The sequence below is a fragment of the Erpetoichthys calabaricus genome, chromosome 11 (assembly GCF_900747795.2).
Source record: "Erpetoichthys calabaricus chromosome 11, fErpCal1.3, whole genome shotgun sequence".
In the NCBI taxonomy this organism is placed as follows: Eukaryota; Metazoa; Chordata; class Cladistia; order Polypteriformes; family Polypteridae; genus Erpetoichthys; species Erpetoichthys calabaricus.
Genome location: NC_041404.2, coordinates 73,251,136 through 73,267,095, shown reverse-complemented (window position 1 = coordinate 73,267,095; position 15,960 = coordinate 73,251,136). Strand labels below are relative to the sequence as shown.

General features: G+C 37.5%; 1 long non-coding RNA gene across 1 annotated transcript; it reads right to left on the bottom strand.

Moving 5' to 3' along the window:
• Nucleotides 1–2,061: 2,061 nt before the first annotated feature.
• LOC127529595 (uncharacterized) lies at nucleotides 2,062–2,597 on the bottom strand. The gene is made up of 2 exons (XR_007936212.1): nucleotides 2,451–2,597; nucleotides 2,062–2,311 (listed from the first exon to the last, which is right to left on the bottom strand). It is a non-coding gene; the product is annotated as an uncharacterized LOC127529595 (long non-coding RNA).
• Between the last annotated feature and the right edge of the window lie 13,363 nt (nucleotides 2,598–15,960).

The window sequence follows — 15,960 nt, the reverse complement described above, 5'->3', positions numbered from 1 at the left end:
TATATATATATACATATATAAATTACAACAGCTAGATATAAACCTGGACAAAAACAAAAATAATGCTCTGCTTTAAACACCTGGACAAATGAGATTTGAGTGAATGCTCTGCAGGTTGCTGACGCCTGTTCCACTCAGTTTTGATCTTATCGCTGACATTCTATTGTGTAACATTTTAACTCAAGAATGTTTTAAACCTGCAGAATCCAAGATCACTCCATCACTGAAATGAACACTGTTAGAAAAATGTGATTGGCTTCAAGTGCAGTAATACTGGTTAGGAAATATAGATGTGTGTGTGTGTGTATATATAAAGTAAAACACACACACTAGTTAGGTAACAAAACAAAAATGGCTTATGTTTAAGATGGAGTCAGCCTCCTCCCAGGCATTCTGCAGTTCTCTGAGTGTTCAGGATGTGTGGCAGAGCAGTGTATGAGATCTTTCCCGATTTTACTGGGCATCAAGACATACCTTTATAATCTTTAATCAGGCTATTTCACTTGTTAAAAACTCCAGTGGGTTTTGGCGGTTTTAGCCCTCATTCTTCAAGAGTAGCTTTAGCCCAACTGAATCACTGGTTTCTAAGAAGGGGAGATTCCCTTAATAGAACTGTACTGTTTTATTGTAAAACCACATTATAAGCACCTTTTATTTAATTTACGTATATATTTACAAACTAATTATGTGGAGGCAAGTGTGATGCCCAAGCACCTAGAGGTAGCAGATGAGCTAGAGATATGTATGTTTAATTAGTATTTGGAGCCTTTGAATTTGTCTCTTTAATCTGGATAGGTAGAAATTAAACAGGTTTTTAGAGTTGTAATCTATCAGGTCATGATAGAAATCTCACACCCTGGAGATAAATTATAACTAGATTCCCAGAGAAAGACCTCTTCCTTCCTTTCTTCTGTCTGTCTGTCTGTCTGTCTGTCTGTCAGTCAGTCAGTCATTGTTCAAGTGTCTTCTTTTTTGATGAAACTAGACACCAAACTGGTCCACACTTTGAGGACTGGGTTGCAGATTCTGTTGGATTACCTGTGACTTCTCAAGGATGGATCTTCTAATTTAAATTACTGTCTTCTGAGCACTCAGATCCTTTCTTATGGAAAGTGTTTTTAACCCCTTAATTAAATATTGAAACATTTGCCTCTGTGCCAACTACAGTGAGGAGCCTTGGTAATTTGCTTGACAATCAATATGGAAATCTTGTTGTCTCTAATTGGCATCTCTCTGTATTTGCCTACTGTGTTTTTTAAATAAAAAGAGTTTCAGCAATGAATGCAAGGGAAAAAAAGTTCATGTAGTGATAGGAAACCCAACTTTTTTGCTCATCCTCCCCAATTTTATTTTTGTGTTGAAAGCACTTCACTTGGGGCAAATTTATAACAGCTATTTAAAAGTAGAAATCTTCTTGCACCGAGCACATAGTCAGGGAAGATTCTCTGAAATGTTACATCCATGATACGTAAAAGGGACAAATGGCACACACATACACAATTGAGTGTGCCTTAATTTTAGTTTTAAACATTTACTTTAGAGACCTAATTTTATGTTCTCTTGGACTGTCTTGTAAGAAGAATCATTCCTTTACTCAAAACAAGGTGTGCAAATAAAAATACCATTAAACAGCAACAACAGAGTAATCAACCCAGTCAGTAAAAGTAGGAGATTCATTTTAGGATTGAACAATTTAACTGACCACCTTTCTTACACATTTCTCCCCAGTAAGAGTTCATTTATATGAAATAATGGTGAAGTATTATATTTTATTGTGGTAAGACATGTACACATAAACTTAAAAACTTGTGACTGAAAATTGAACATTTTATAAACCTTTTGGGTTGCATTTGTTTTTTGACTAAAATGTCACAGAAACTAAGAGTGATATGTGAATAAAGAGGCGCTTTATTTTTTGTAGATTGTTTGCACCCTTTCAGAATGTCAGTGCCATGATACTGCCATATTATGTGCTTTGCTTACCAAGTACCAAAGGAGGCATCTGCTTTTGTGGTTGACCTTGTACTCCAAATACTAGGTGGTACATTTTTGAAATCCGCAAATTGTCTAAAAGACTTCAAGTTAATCAAAGGCAACAGAGATTCAAGGAGCATGATGATTTTTTTTTTGTTTTATTCGATTTTGAAAGAAGTACATCTACTCCAGTTTCCTCTAGAACAACTAACTTATCTAAATACGTTTCCAGTTGTAACTTGAGAACTAACTGGTTATTCACCTGTATACCATGCTGTCACATTATCATCATGTTAAAGCTCACTTAATATGTCAGCAGTTCCATTTTGTAGGCTTTCTGCAGTTGACTATCCATCCATCCATCCATGTTCCAACCCGCTGAATCCGAACACAGGGTCACGGGGGTCTGCTGGAGCCAATCCCAGCCAACACAGGGCACAAGGCAGGAACCAATCCCGAGCAGGGTGCCAACCCACCTGCAGTTGACTAACACTTGGAAAAACAAACTGACCAAAACAAAAATCCCGCAGTTTGTGTGGTATATACTCAAGTAGAATACCATTCCTAGGAAGTTGTACATTAAACAAAAAATGGAAGAACAAACATGATATGCCACATGATGCAACACTCATTTATAAATGATTTGATGGCTCTCCCTGTAGGTAGATATGGAAGTCCTTTAGGACACAGTGGTGCACATAATAGCCAAAATGTGCAAACTGTGTTCATCCTCCAGACTTCAGTGCTTCCATATTGCAGCAAAGAATGACCAATATGTGACACAAAGGGTCATGTCTTCAGTTTCTAAAAATGTGACAAATGAGGTAGTGAGGACTGTTGCTCAAGTGCAAAGGGCAGTCACATGTTAAAGTACAGTCCAGTTGCAGGCTGTGCCCCAACCGTCCACCTCATGAATCATTAATCTTTGTGATGGCTCTTGATTTGGCTGCACACGACTTGTCCTATGTAGTTCGAAAAGATTGTCTCTCTGTCTTACTGGGAACTGATAGCCCATTGACCTGGTATATAACTTTAAGACTCAAACACAAGTAAATGTTTCTTTAGTCACACCTCTGCTGGGGTCAAAGTAATGAGATGCACTGCTTCCTAAGCTTGCTTGTTCTACTCTTTGTTATTGGTTTTTGGCTGGTGTCATTTGTTTTAGTTTTCTCCAATCCCCTTTTCTGCCCCCTGTTCACTCTTCAACTCTGCAGTTACCACCTTGCGTCAGTTCTGTATTACACTGAATTAGGAATTCCCGGTGTTTGTCATTACTTAGATTGGCTCCCTTTAGCTCTTAACATACTTAACACTTGTCAGTAAAATGTTTTTCATGTTCAAGAGTCTATTTTGTCTTGAATGTATTGTATAAGGGAGAGCTCTGATCCTACATGTTGGCTAACTTTGAATTTACTCCCGATTTGTTTCCGTCCCCCTCCCCCTTAAATTCTGTGAACAGAGGGCTGGGTATCTGATTCTATTTGTATTTTAACAAAACTCTTAAAATGAAAACTTTTAGAATTCCTTAACAAACCAGCAGTCAGACCAAGGAGAGAAGTTCATGCTCCACCTGGGAGTGAAACCTGCTTATTCAGCTTTTGCCTGTGCTCATTTTTATAAGGAAGCAATATTTTGAAGAGCACCACAGTCCATGTTAACTAGAGTTTGCCAGAGTTTTGATTTTAGGCTACAAATGCCCTTTTCCGGCTTGATCATGTGACTTTTTTTTTTTTTCTGGTATTTTGTTGTTCTTTCTTCTAAAAACCCTCTTCATTATCCAGCTGGTTGCTTGAATCAATACATTTAAGATTTCAGTTTGGAGTTGTTTCTGTAATATTTTTTCCTATATTTGGTATTACAGAAATGTGATGACATTCTTCTTTGATCAAGGTGCATGTGTCAAACATCACAGATCAGAGAGGCAAAATATATTTCTGGTTTTGCTACATCTGGCACATAACCAAACCAGAGTAAGTAAAATGGACTAAATAGAAATCACTTTTTCTAAATTGCTATAGTTTTCAAGCATTTTTTTCTTATTAAACTTTCTACTCAAAATAGCCAGTTTATTAATATTAATACTGTTGTTAATCATAAAACTAGTGAGCAAAGAAATATAATTTACTGTTTGCTAACCCAAATTGCATTGATTGTTTTTCATTGTGCCTGCTCACCTGTTGGCTCTACCAGGGTGACAGGATTTTGCCGAGAATCATGTAGGATGTGGCCAGGATCAGTGATGACACAGGCTGAACAATGGCCATGGTAGCTGCCGTTACTGAATCAAAGGTAAAGCAGCAGCAGGAAGTGCTGCTTTGAGGAGCTCACCTGGTAAACACCTCAGACCACTGCTGATAAGTTGGAAAGTGGGACTTGTGGCCTTTGGTACAGGATTGGCAGTGTTAGCTGTTAATAGTCCAGACGTATCCCTTAAACAACTGCCTGTAACGTGGCTCTGCATATGTGGCACTTGTCAGTACTGTAGCCGTGTTGCTTTTTAATTTTATTAAAACTTGTGATTGTGAAAAAAATCTATTCAATGAAATGCATTAAAAAAAAAAAAAAAAAAAAGGAAAAAAAAACACACCCCTACAAGATTGATTCAGGAATGATTTTTAAGATGTTTGTTTGACTTTCTATTACCCTGTCCTGTACCACATCTGCACCTGCAAAGACTTTGGAAAATTGATTCTCTTTTAACTTTGTGTTGAATCGTCTCAATGTTTTTTTTTTTTTGTTTTGTTTTTTTTTTTTTAGCAAAGTAATAATGCAAGAAAAAGAAATACGTAGTTTATAATCTTTCACCTGGAAATGATAAGCATTTTATTTTACAGTTCTTAGAATATTAATATTATAATTATTATTCAGTTTTTCTCTTGATTATCGCTTAGCAGTGCTCCCTTCTTGTAATCCTAAGAAATAAACCAAGATAAGTCTCTACTGTTTTTTCTCTCTCTATCTCTCTCTATTGTGTTTTAATAAGTTCCCTTATTATTTGCTGTCAGTGCCCCCCACTCCCTCTTAGTGGATTGATACTGTATTAAATCCTTTTCCCCACCCCAGCACATATACACACACACACAACAGCTCCGTAGATAGATTACTGATGTAAGTTAAGAAAGGAACTTCATGAATTTTGGGGAAATCTCAGAATGCAAGAGATTTGATTTTATATCTGTGGAAGGAAGATGACTGTTAAGGAATGTTTTAAACTTGTTGGATTCAGCAAAATGTGTTTGCTGTTTTGTTTCTGCTGTTGGAAAGTGACTTACAGTGCTTATTAAAATTCTATTCTTTTAGTAAAAAAAAAAAAAAATTGTGTGCGTAGTTTTTGGGTTCCCTTTACTCTTAAACACACTAAATTTAATGCATCAATTTTTTGTAGCAATGGACTGTACAGTGCAGTGAAGAAGGGTTCATCCTTTTCCCTGTACTTTTCTGTAACTACTCAGTTTAATGCTGAATGTTTACAGGTCTTCAACAAAAATCTAATATTGAATGATGTTCACTTATGTGAATAAATAACTTATTTTGAACTTTATTTAATTTGTCTAATGAACACATTTATCTATTACCACCTGGCACTGTGTGAAAAGATAAGCAAGCCAATGATTCAATCACACAAGCAAGTCCACATCAAAATGTTAGAAAGAAGCAGAATTACATTTTTAGTTTGGAGTACTCTTAAGTCTACACCTAAACTCAATCAGTATCTCGTAGCAAGGCCTGAAAAGTGAAGTTCATGCTCCAGAACATTCTAAAGTTTATGAATTAAAGCAGATCTGAAAGAAAGATAGGCTTGGATTTTTCCATTGTGATCTATAAGATTGATACTGGAAACCAAACACTTTCATTTTAGTAACTGCAGATAAAGATGGCACAACCAATTATGTGTAAGTGGGCAATTACTTTTTTCACACAGTGCCAGCTGGTGTTGCACAGCTTTGCTCATTAAATAACTGACGATCTAAACAAAATTCTTTCAGAGTCAAAAACTTGCAATAACTGAGGAAATCAGGAAGGGGGCAAACACTTTTTTCACATTATTTTTACACCTAGGAAAAGCCGTCTCAAGCCTCAAAAGGCTTATCAAATACAGAGCTGTTGCACTGGATAGAAAGGTTTAAATAAATCAATCTTTGCTTTTCAACATTACTGCAACAGCTGGACCAACAAGAAAGACTAGCAGGGAGAAAATCAACTGCATTGAAGTTAAGGATCTAGCGGAGATTACCTAAATCAGCTCACTTAAGATCACACCAAACCTGACTTGGACACATTGCCGTTATGAGACTAAATATTTCTTCACATTGTAAGAAAAGATGGCTTAGAAGAGAAGATGCTGACTGACGCCTGGAGAACTGAAGGTAAAAGATGAAGTAGCCGAAATGAAACTTCAGGAACTAATAACGCTTTATTATTGACAGAAATGTCAGTTGGGGGACTTGGAAACTATGTCAACTCCATCTGTATACCTCCAGTATAATGGGGTGCTGAAAGTATCAAGAGACCACGGGCTGAGGCAAATGAAAGAAAATGTCGGAATGAGTTTGTAGTAGAAACCAATCACATTTGGAACCATTGGCTTCAGTGATCTTAAAAGCACAGCATCAAATTAAAGATGGGAACAAACTTTCAAGGAGGAAAAAAAAGTGAGCGTTCTTGAATGAAGTTTTGTTGGTATCCAAAATAAGTTTAAAGCAGTAAAAGTTGATGCAGTGCCAGACAAGAAGCCGTTGTTAAGATTACTAACGTCTCTAAATATACAACTCCATGTGGCTTGATTAGTGACATTGATCTTGAGAATGCAAACGTACTTGAACACTTTTTCACACTGCTTCATGTTATTGAATAGAGATGACAGTCAAATGTGGGAAAATACCAAATGGAAGAGAATTTGTTTCAGGCTGAATTAAGTCACCAATTAAACATTTCTGTGACTATATTGTCAACTAAAATAAAGTGAGATGAAAACATTGATTTGAATATATAAATATTCACCCATGTTGTATGTTCCTGACTCTGTGTGATTTTCCCACCACATTCTTTGGACGATCTGTCTCTCTACCCCTCATCACTTTGCTCCTCTTAATGCCCTTTGTCATTGTATTTTTGACCAGCTGAATTCATTGGCTGGCTTGAAGCAAAACAAACTGAGGAGAACTGAAGGTAAAGTAATAAGTTCTTTCTCACTGTTTTCTTGCTTCAGTGCGCATGACTTGACTATTTTCTGTTAGGATATGGTATGTGTAGACTTGATGCAACATAATATGGTTACACGATCACCACTCCTTTTTTTAGGGTACAAACTGCATTATGTCACATATATTGTGGAACAGACTGACATTACCCATTTTTTCTAAAAATCAAACTGTCAGACACCCTTCCTTCCAGCTCAAATGTCAGTTCTCCTTACCAGGTCTCTCTGGAATGCAGTCTCTACGCCTTATCTGATAAATCATCAATCACAAAGCGACTGTTGTAACTTAGAAACACATAGCATGTAAATTCCTGAAGCACTCCCAAAAATGTCCACTAGAGAATGATATCCCTGTCAAACCCTGGCCAACCATAAGGTCAAACACTGAATCTTTGGATTTCTTTTTGCTAAGAATAAATAATCATTATGAGGTCACAAAGTAGTCTGAGCTCTCAAAGTCCCAAAATGGAATTCAAAGATGTAATCAAATACACAGCAATAGATCTAAAATCCAGCAATTCACAAAACACTTGGAATAAGGCACAAGTAAATTCACCACTTCCAGGCATGTTCAAAATGAACCAACAGGAACTGCGGGAGACCCTCTGCTTTTATAGGATGAATGTCAGTTCCTCGTGGTAATTGGCAGGTGGTACTGTTTCTTGGGGGACCACCTACAAAACACATGTAACCGAACAAAGGCAGCTTTAATACATAGAAAAATAAAAAGAATGATACACATAAACAACATAAATCAAAGTATCAAAAATGAACAATTGAGACCTAAAATATTAATTTGAGCCCCAGCCAGGGGAGGAACCCTGAGACATCTACTTGATGCACCATCTAAGCCACATCTCCGTGATTAGCAACCTTGACAGACAAAACTTTGCATACGTTGTCAGCCGAAAGGTCGGGCTTATGTGCACCTAAGAAACCAAAGGAAAGAGGGAAGAATGGCACCAGACTACACTGCGTCTTGTAGTTTAGTACATATCAGGATGAGAATAGAGAGGCGTTAGAAAGGGAAACACAGACTCAAAAAGATTGTATTGCCAAAAAAAAAAAAAAAAAAAAAAGTGGCTTTTATTTTCATGGGCATGGAAAACTTTTTCACAAAGTCCTCACTGCAACTGACACACAAAACACAGTGAAACTATAATATTTACAGTGAGTGCAGCAAGTCTTTGAATAAATAACAAGAAAAAAAATACATGCATACATATAAAAACTTGGCCCTCTTCCTAAATTAAAATACAATCAGGAAGGTCCTACACAAAAACACAGTACTTCCAATAATATGATCCACAAAAAAATATTTACAAAGAGAAAAACCAGTGAATATACAGAAAGACCGAAAAGTGCACCACAAACCTATATCATAATAAATACCTCCATCAAAACTATATTATAAATTTATAACTATATATACAAAAAGTAAATTTATACAAAAACAGGCACAAGCTGTGATGTTTGATGTACTATAAGGAATAAACTACACCAAACTCTCGCTCACCACCATGACTGAGTCAAAAGATGACTCCTGCTGGCAGGAAGTACCTTTTATACTAGGGAGTGTAACTTACAACCAATCCTCCATCACGCCGCCTCCTTCCTCCAATTGCGGTTCTGCTTACATGTTATGTCCCTCCCCTGCAAGGCCTGTGTTAAATTACATGGTGGTCTTGCATGCATGAGTGAGCACACCCACAACATGTCGCTCTATCCTATGGACTTGCTTTAGTAAGTTGTATTTTTTGTAACTTTTCTCTTGGGATCCCCTTCAAGAATATACTGCATGCATGCATTGAAACTAACAGTCCACGTTTCTTATTCTGCCATGACAGGTAGCTATGAAAACTCTCGTGTTTTGACCAGGCACACATGAAGTCCGGTAGGCCTTTCCTGAATCACGTATGTGAAGCTGTTGGCATCTCACAGCGTGGTCCTGCCCGAGCAAAAGTAAAGCACCTGCAGAAGCACACACTTTCACTTTGACTGTTAATAAAGGTAAGTGCCTTTATTTTACTAAGTGTAAGTCATTTTACACTATTCTAAAAACTTGTTTTTTTAAATTGGTTATATCTGGCAGGCGGATTACCACATTTTGATCAAATGAATTGATAGAATTCATAATTTATGTGCCTTTTTTCTATAGGGGAAAAAAGTTCAAGTAAGCCAGGGTTATCCAGCTCTGGGCCTGGTGGGCCGCAGTGGCTGCAGGGTTTCATTCTAAACCAGTGTTTCTCAACCTCGGTCCTGGGGGCCCACTGAGGCTGCAGGTTTTTGTTCCAACCAGATTCCTAATCAGTGACAACGCCTGATAACACTGATCTCATTTAATTAGCTGGTATTATTTTTCTTTTATTCTACATTCAGAAAAGCACAGCAGCATTATTTTTACATTTATAAGACATTAGAAATATTTCTGCTTTTGCTATTGATTTAAATGCTTAACTCTCTTTTGTTGATTTCATTATATTTTGCCCTTTCTCTGTGCAGTTTTTCCCCTTTGTTGTATCTTACTAATGACAATTAAAAATGAGCAGAGCAGACATGCAGGCAAACAACACACTGAATAATCAAAGGCTGCAACTACTTTAGCGTCAGACCCACTAATCAGTAAATAATGGATTAATTAAACAATTAGAACACCTAGAAAAGTAGAATGAAAAACAAGACGAAAATACTGTTAAAAAGAAAAAAATACATTATTCCCATATAACTGCTTGGTACATTTTAATATATATATATATATATATATATATATATATATATATATATATATAATTCTTTTTAGCCAAACTTAGTTTTCTAATTTCTATATTGTTACCAAAACACAGAACTTGGGAAATAACACATCACTTAATTAACCCAGGGGGGTATTTTCCGTACGTCGCTTAAATCATCCGAGATCAGATGCCTCATCTTGGATGAGTTCATGCCAGTGAAACTCATCCAGATAAGTTGGTTTTTCAAACGCAGCGGTCTAGTAGATTAGTCGACCTGGATCTAATCATCCAAGATGAATGCGCACGCCTGCGCTGAGTGAAAAGCCCATATATATTGAGTCTAGAAAACATGATCAGCAAGTCTTTGATAGACTGTAACAAAATGACGAAAGAACGGGCGCATTTTTTTTTCACACACGCGGCGCAAGACCTTTTATTCGAAGGACACGAAGAATTTCAAGATTTAATATGCACAAGGGGTAACACTGCAAAAGCAGCCCAGACCAGAAAAGACGGCTGGCAAAAAGTGGCCGTCAAATTAAACGCTAAGTAGTGTGCATTGTACTTACAGAATGCAGCGTTTCATTTCCTATGTGTCATATTAATTATTATTTAATATGTCATAATTCCAGATCAAACATGGGAACAGGTTAAAGTGAAGTACAAGAATATACTTCAAACTGGTAAATATTGGTATATAACTATTTAAAGAATCATATATAATATAAAAAAACATTAATTTTAAAGCTAATAAGGAGGCAGACAAGCAAAAAACAAGTGGAGGTCCAGACCTAATCCCTGCAGAAGAGTTGGCTCTCCAGCAAAATGCCCATCGCCCTGTTTCTGAGGGCATTCCAGGGGGAAGCTCCTCCTCAGAACCAGTGGCAGGATGCAGTGGTCACTTCATTTCAGTTAAGGATGGTCATTGTTCCATATAGCCCTCTTTTTTTGTTGGGTCAGTTGCAGGGAATGTCATATCCCTATAACTTATCTGACCAACGAGATATTGACGAAGGTCAAATATTTGAGGAAGACACTGTGTCTGATTATTCATCAGGAGAGGTACATTTTCCAAATAATGTTGGATCAAACTCCACTCTGATCAGTCCCATGTGCCCCAATCACATTTGGAAATCCTGGTAATGAGAATGTTAGGCTGATTGAGATTCTTCATGGAACTGTGGGTGTTTTAGCCTGTGTATTACCTACCTGCAATGGCATGAAACGCCTCTTTTATTGTCTGCACACGCAGGTGTCCAGGAAACACTATGAAAACCCGAAGGAAATATTTCAGAGCCAAACAGAATTTATGAATTGCCTGGCAAACTGCATTTTTCGATAGATTTTCCGCATCGCCTACAGTATATAGAAAAAGTGCCGCTTGCAAAAAACCTCAAAGCAATGCCTACTGTCTGTGTGGTTGTGAGAGCCCGACTTTGAATATAAGGTGCTAATAAATCTTTGAGGTACAATATTCCCCCTCTGCTAAAGCGGTATCTTTCGAAAAGAATTTCCTCCGGGAGCAATAAAGGATCTTGCCGATCACGCAAAACTCTCTCTATATGAAATTCTCATCTTATAATTTGCGCACCGATATCAATTGGTTGCTCATTCATGAACGGTAAAGCCATGACTGAATGAATTCCTTGCATGGACACTGATTAAGTGTGTGAGCTAATCCTTGTTTACGTAGAACAAACCTGCTCCAAGCAGGTTTGAGGATTAGGGTGTGTTGCTATGACAACACATCCAGCAAGAGTTTCGAAAAACCGACAGGTCCAGGATCAGGCCAAATCGACTAATCCACGTACGAAAAATACCCCCCTGGAGTCCAGTTAAAAACAGAACCTGGTTGGAACAAAAACCTGCAGCCACAGTGGGTCCCCAGGACCGAGGTTGGGAAACACTGTAAACCTTTTCCTAATCAGCGAGCAGTTTCACTGCTAATTGACTCCTTTTCCCTTCACTTTTATAGCCCTGTTTTTAAGGATTCAGTCCTCTTGATTCGTTTCTTCATTAAATGGCTGCCAAACAGAAATGAGATGTGAAAACGAGCCAACAGATGACCAGCTAAATTGGAAAGTCAAACTCCAGCCAATTTCACTTCAAACAGTTTCTTAATGAGAAGCCAATTCTTGAAGTTAATTAAAGCCGCTATTGAATATCGAGACTTGTTGCTGCTCTCATTCTGCCACAGCAGACTGTTCAAGATGTTTTGGTGACCTGAGCAGACCAACACGACTGAGACCTTCAGCTTTCTTTATTTTCAGGTTAGCTGGTCAAGTGGTGGCTTGTTTTGTGTCTCATTATTGTTTGGTTGCTCTTTAAGGAAAAAGAAAAAAACTAAGCGGTCTGAGTCACATCAATTAAAACTAAGGCAAATCAAGTTAATCAGCAGCAAAAACAACTCACTAATTAAGAAGATGGTTAGAATGAAAACCTGCAGCCACTGCAGCCCACCAGGACCGGAGTTGGACACCCCAGAAGTAAGCTATTATAATTTTTAGGTTTTGTGTTGTTTTTGTCCTTTATTTATAAATCTAAATACTTCATGTATTTATATATACTTGCATATATCCATCTTCTGTTATCCTTATGTTATGAATAAAATATATTGTTTGATTTATTGCAGCAAACATGTTTGAGTTTGTTTAAAAAGTACTCTATCATAATGTCCTAACCACAACAGAGAAAGTGAAAGTTACTTACTGTAGACTTCTTCAATTTATGAACCTTGTTTATAAATTGTACAGATCTCTTCATATTTCTGGCATCCTCACACATCCACTAATATTATAGCCATTATAATAAAATACCAGATTGTTGCTCTGTGTTTTTTTTCACATCAGAGAGGAGTTTGAGATCAGTGCCCCCCACTGGTTCATTAGATGCCACACCCTAAAACACGACCAAGTCCAACAACTTCTCACATGCCTCTTTCAGTGCCAGAGTGCACTCCACTGTTAGTTGTCAGATTACATTGCATCACTCTAGTCATGTCTGTCAGGCCCTCTCATTAACGATTTGTTTATAGCATTGTCTGGGTAAGTGGCAGTTGTCCATTCTTCATACTTCTAATGATGCTACTGTGTTTGGAAATGTCAACATGGTTGCTGTTTCTGACAAATTCATACCCATTTAGTGTCCATTACTATGCCATGTCCAAGGCCATTTAAATCTTTATTCTTGACCTTCACCCAACTGAATTCAACACACCTCATCTGCTGGCATCAGCCAATACTGCACAAGTAAAGACATCACTGACTGAACACTAAGTTACCACATGAGCGGAATTTGACCTGATGACATGTATACAATAATATAGTCAATCCATATTAATCCTATCATCAATGGTAAAAAAAAAAACTCAAAGCACACTGCAATCTGGAGAAGAAGCTGATCTAGCGTAGGAGCTTCACCTGCTCCTTTGCTAAGATTACCATACAAAAAGGAAGAGCAGATCATGCAGCTCATAAATTAAACCTTGAACAATCCCTCTCCCCTGTATAACGCCGTGAAAAGAACTGTCACATTCATACCCTAACTTCAAAGGTGCATTTGATTCAAAGCAGAAGTAAACTTTTCAAAAGTCTCCAAACACTGCTGCATTACTCTGAATGTCACTAAGTAACACTGCCATCTTGTTTGGCAACTTCACTTCTAGAAACAGCCTATTTCTGTTTTTTGTCTAAATAACCACTATTGCCATCTATTGTCACTGTTTTAAATTCTTTGTGACCAACAGAGCCCACCTTTCAGTTGGAGGAGTTTTGTTCTCCAAATATATAAACTCCTGCTGAGTTGGGTGCCTAAAGGCCAATTTATTCTTCATACAAAGGCAGATTTGTGATTGTCCATAAAAATAATGAAAGAAAAGGTATATACTTCAGAAGGTGCATACTTCATTTGTGTTAAATGTCTAACATGTAGTTGACACTCCCTTGGTGATTCCAGAGTCTGGAATAACGTCACCACCAATCCATCCATCCCTTAACCAACTTAATGGGTGGGCTGGGTGGCAGAGCCTGTCAAGGCAACATTAAAGTACATGGAAGTACAGGTCTGTTATGTAAACTGGAGCCCATCTTTCACAAACAACCTTTAGTTCTCATTTTAATCTTGTTTAAATGGCACACATGAGGATTTCCCAAACACTAAGCAAATTTAAAGTCATAATTTTAGCAAAAATGAAAAGTACAATTATTTACAAAAAAAAAAAAAACGCCAAAGAAATCAGACTGAAAATTACTAATCTCTCCTGATCAGAACTGGTTACGTTACATTCTTTCATAAAATCCCAACAGTTTCTTTCCTTTTCTCACACCAATTTTTACTTTTTGTAGAAAAATCATGCAGACTCCACACAGAAAGTGACTGAGTCAGGATCTGAACACAAACTCTTCAAGCTGTGACTTGGCATCCCTAACTGTTCCACCTCAAAGGATCAAAAACTCAGGAATAAGAAAGTTATCAAAATACTCCTAAACAGTTATTAATACAAGTGGTAGCCCTGGAGACCTCTGACCTTCATTCCAGCGTGTCCACGGACCAAGCCCCACACCCCCAATCCACTACAGTATATTCCACAGTGTTGGATATTGCTCCAAAAAACACAACTCCCAGCATGTCCAAATCTGAATTCTGCACAGATTATACTCTACTCCCTGTAAGCGCCATCTGAAGGGCATCACCCCTTATTCTCTGTGCCAATTATATCCTCATGGTAATTCTGGTATTTTTCTCCACATACTCTGGCACTGCCCACCTATCTCTTCCTTTCAGTTTCACATATGTCACTTGTTATTTCTTTTCTTTCTTTAAATACTGTTGATTCAAACCTTTCATCTTTTAGATATCTCTATGCCTCCACATAACCCCCATCAAAAAAGATTATTCTGTCTCAATACTCTGGTAGCAAACAAATTTTTGTCTCCCACTGGAAGGCTCTGGAGCATGTTACTGTGGAAAATTGGTGGTCCTCCTTCCATAATTTAATTCAACTTCAATTACAGTCAGGTCCATACGTATTTGGACAGTGACTCAATTTTTTTAATTTTGGCTGTATATGCCACCACAATGGATCTGAAATAAAGTAATCATTATGTAATTGAAGTGTAGACTTTCATCTTATAATTTAAGAGATTTACCAAAAATATTGTATAAGCCGTTTAGGAATGACAGACATTTTTAGACATGGCCCCCTGATTTCCAGAGTCTCAAAAGTATTTGGACATTATTTCAATAACTATTAAGCAGGTAGAAGGTCTGGAATTGATTCCAAGTGCCAAATTTGCATTTGGAAGCTGTCGTGAACTCTCAATATGAGGTCCAAACAGAGAAAACAAAACAAACCCCTGAGAGAGATAGCAGAAACACTAGGAGTGGTCAAGTCAACCATTTGGTACATTCTTAAAGAGAAGGAACACATTGGTGAGCTCAGGAACACCAGAACACCTGGACAATCAAGGGAGAAAACTGTTCCGGATGATTGCAGAATTATTTCCTTGGTGAATAAAAACAATTCATGGCACTTAGCTAAGCAAAAAACACTCTCCAGGAGGTAGACCTATCATTGCCAAAGTCTACAATCAAGAGAAGACTTCATGAAAGGAAATACAGAGGGTTTACCACAAGGTGCAAACCATTGATAACCCTCAAACCTAGGAAGGACAGATTAGACTTTACCAGAAAACATTTTTTAAAAGCCTGTCCAGTTCTGGAATGATTTTCTTTGGACAAAGGAAACTAAGATCAATATATACCAGAATGTTGGAAAGAGAAGAGTATGGAAAAGAAAAGGCTCATGATCTGATGAATACCACATCATCTGTGAAACATGGTGGAGGCAGTTTTATGGCATGATCATGCAAGGCAGTGAAGTCAGTCACTAGTGTTTATTGATGATATGACTGCTGACAGAAATTGCAGGATGAATTCTGAAGTTTATAAGGCTGTACTGACTGCTCAGATTCAGACAAATGCTGCAAAAATGATATGACAATGCTTCACAGTTGAGATGGACAATGAGCCAAAACCTACTGTGACAGCAAACCA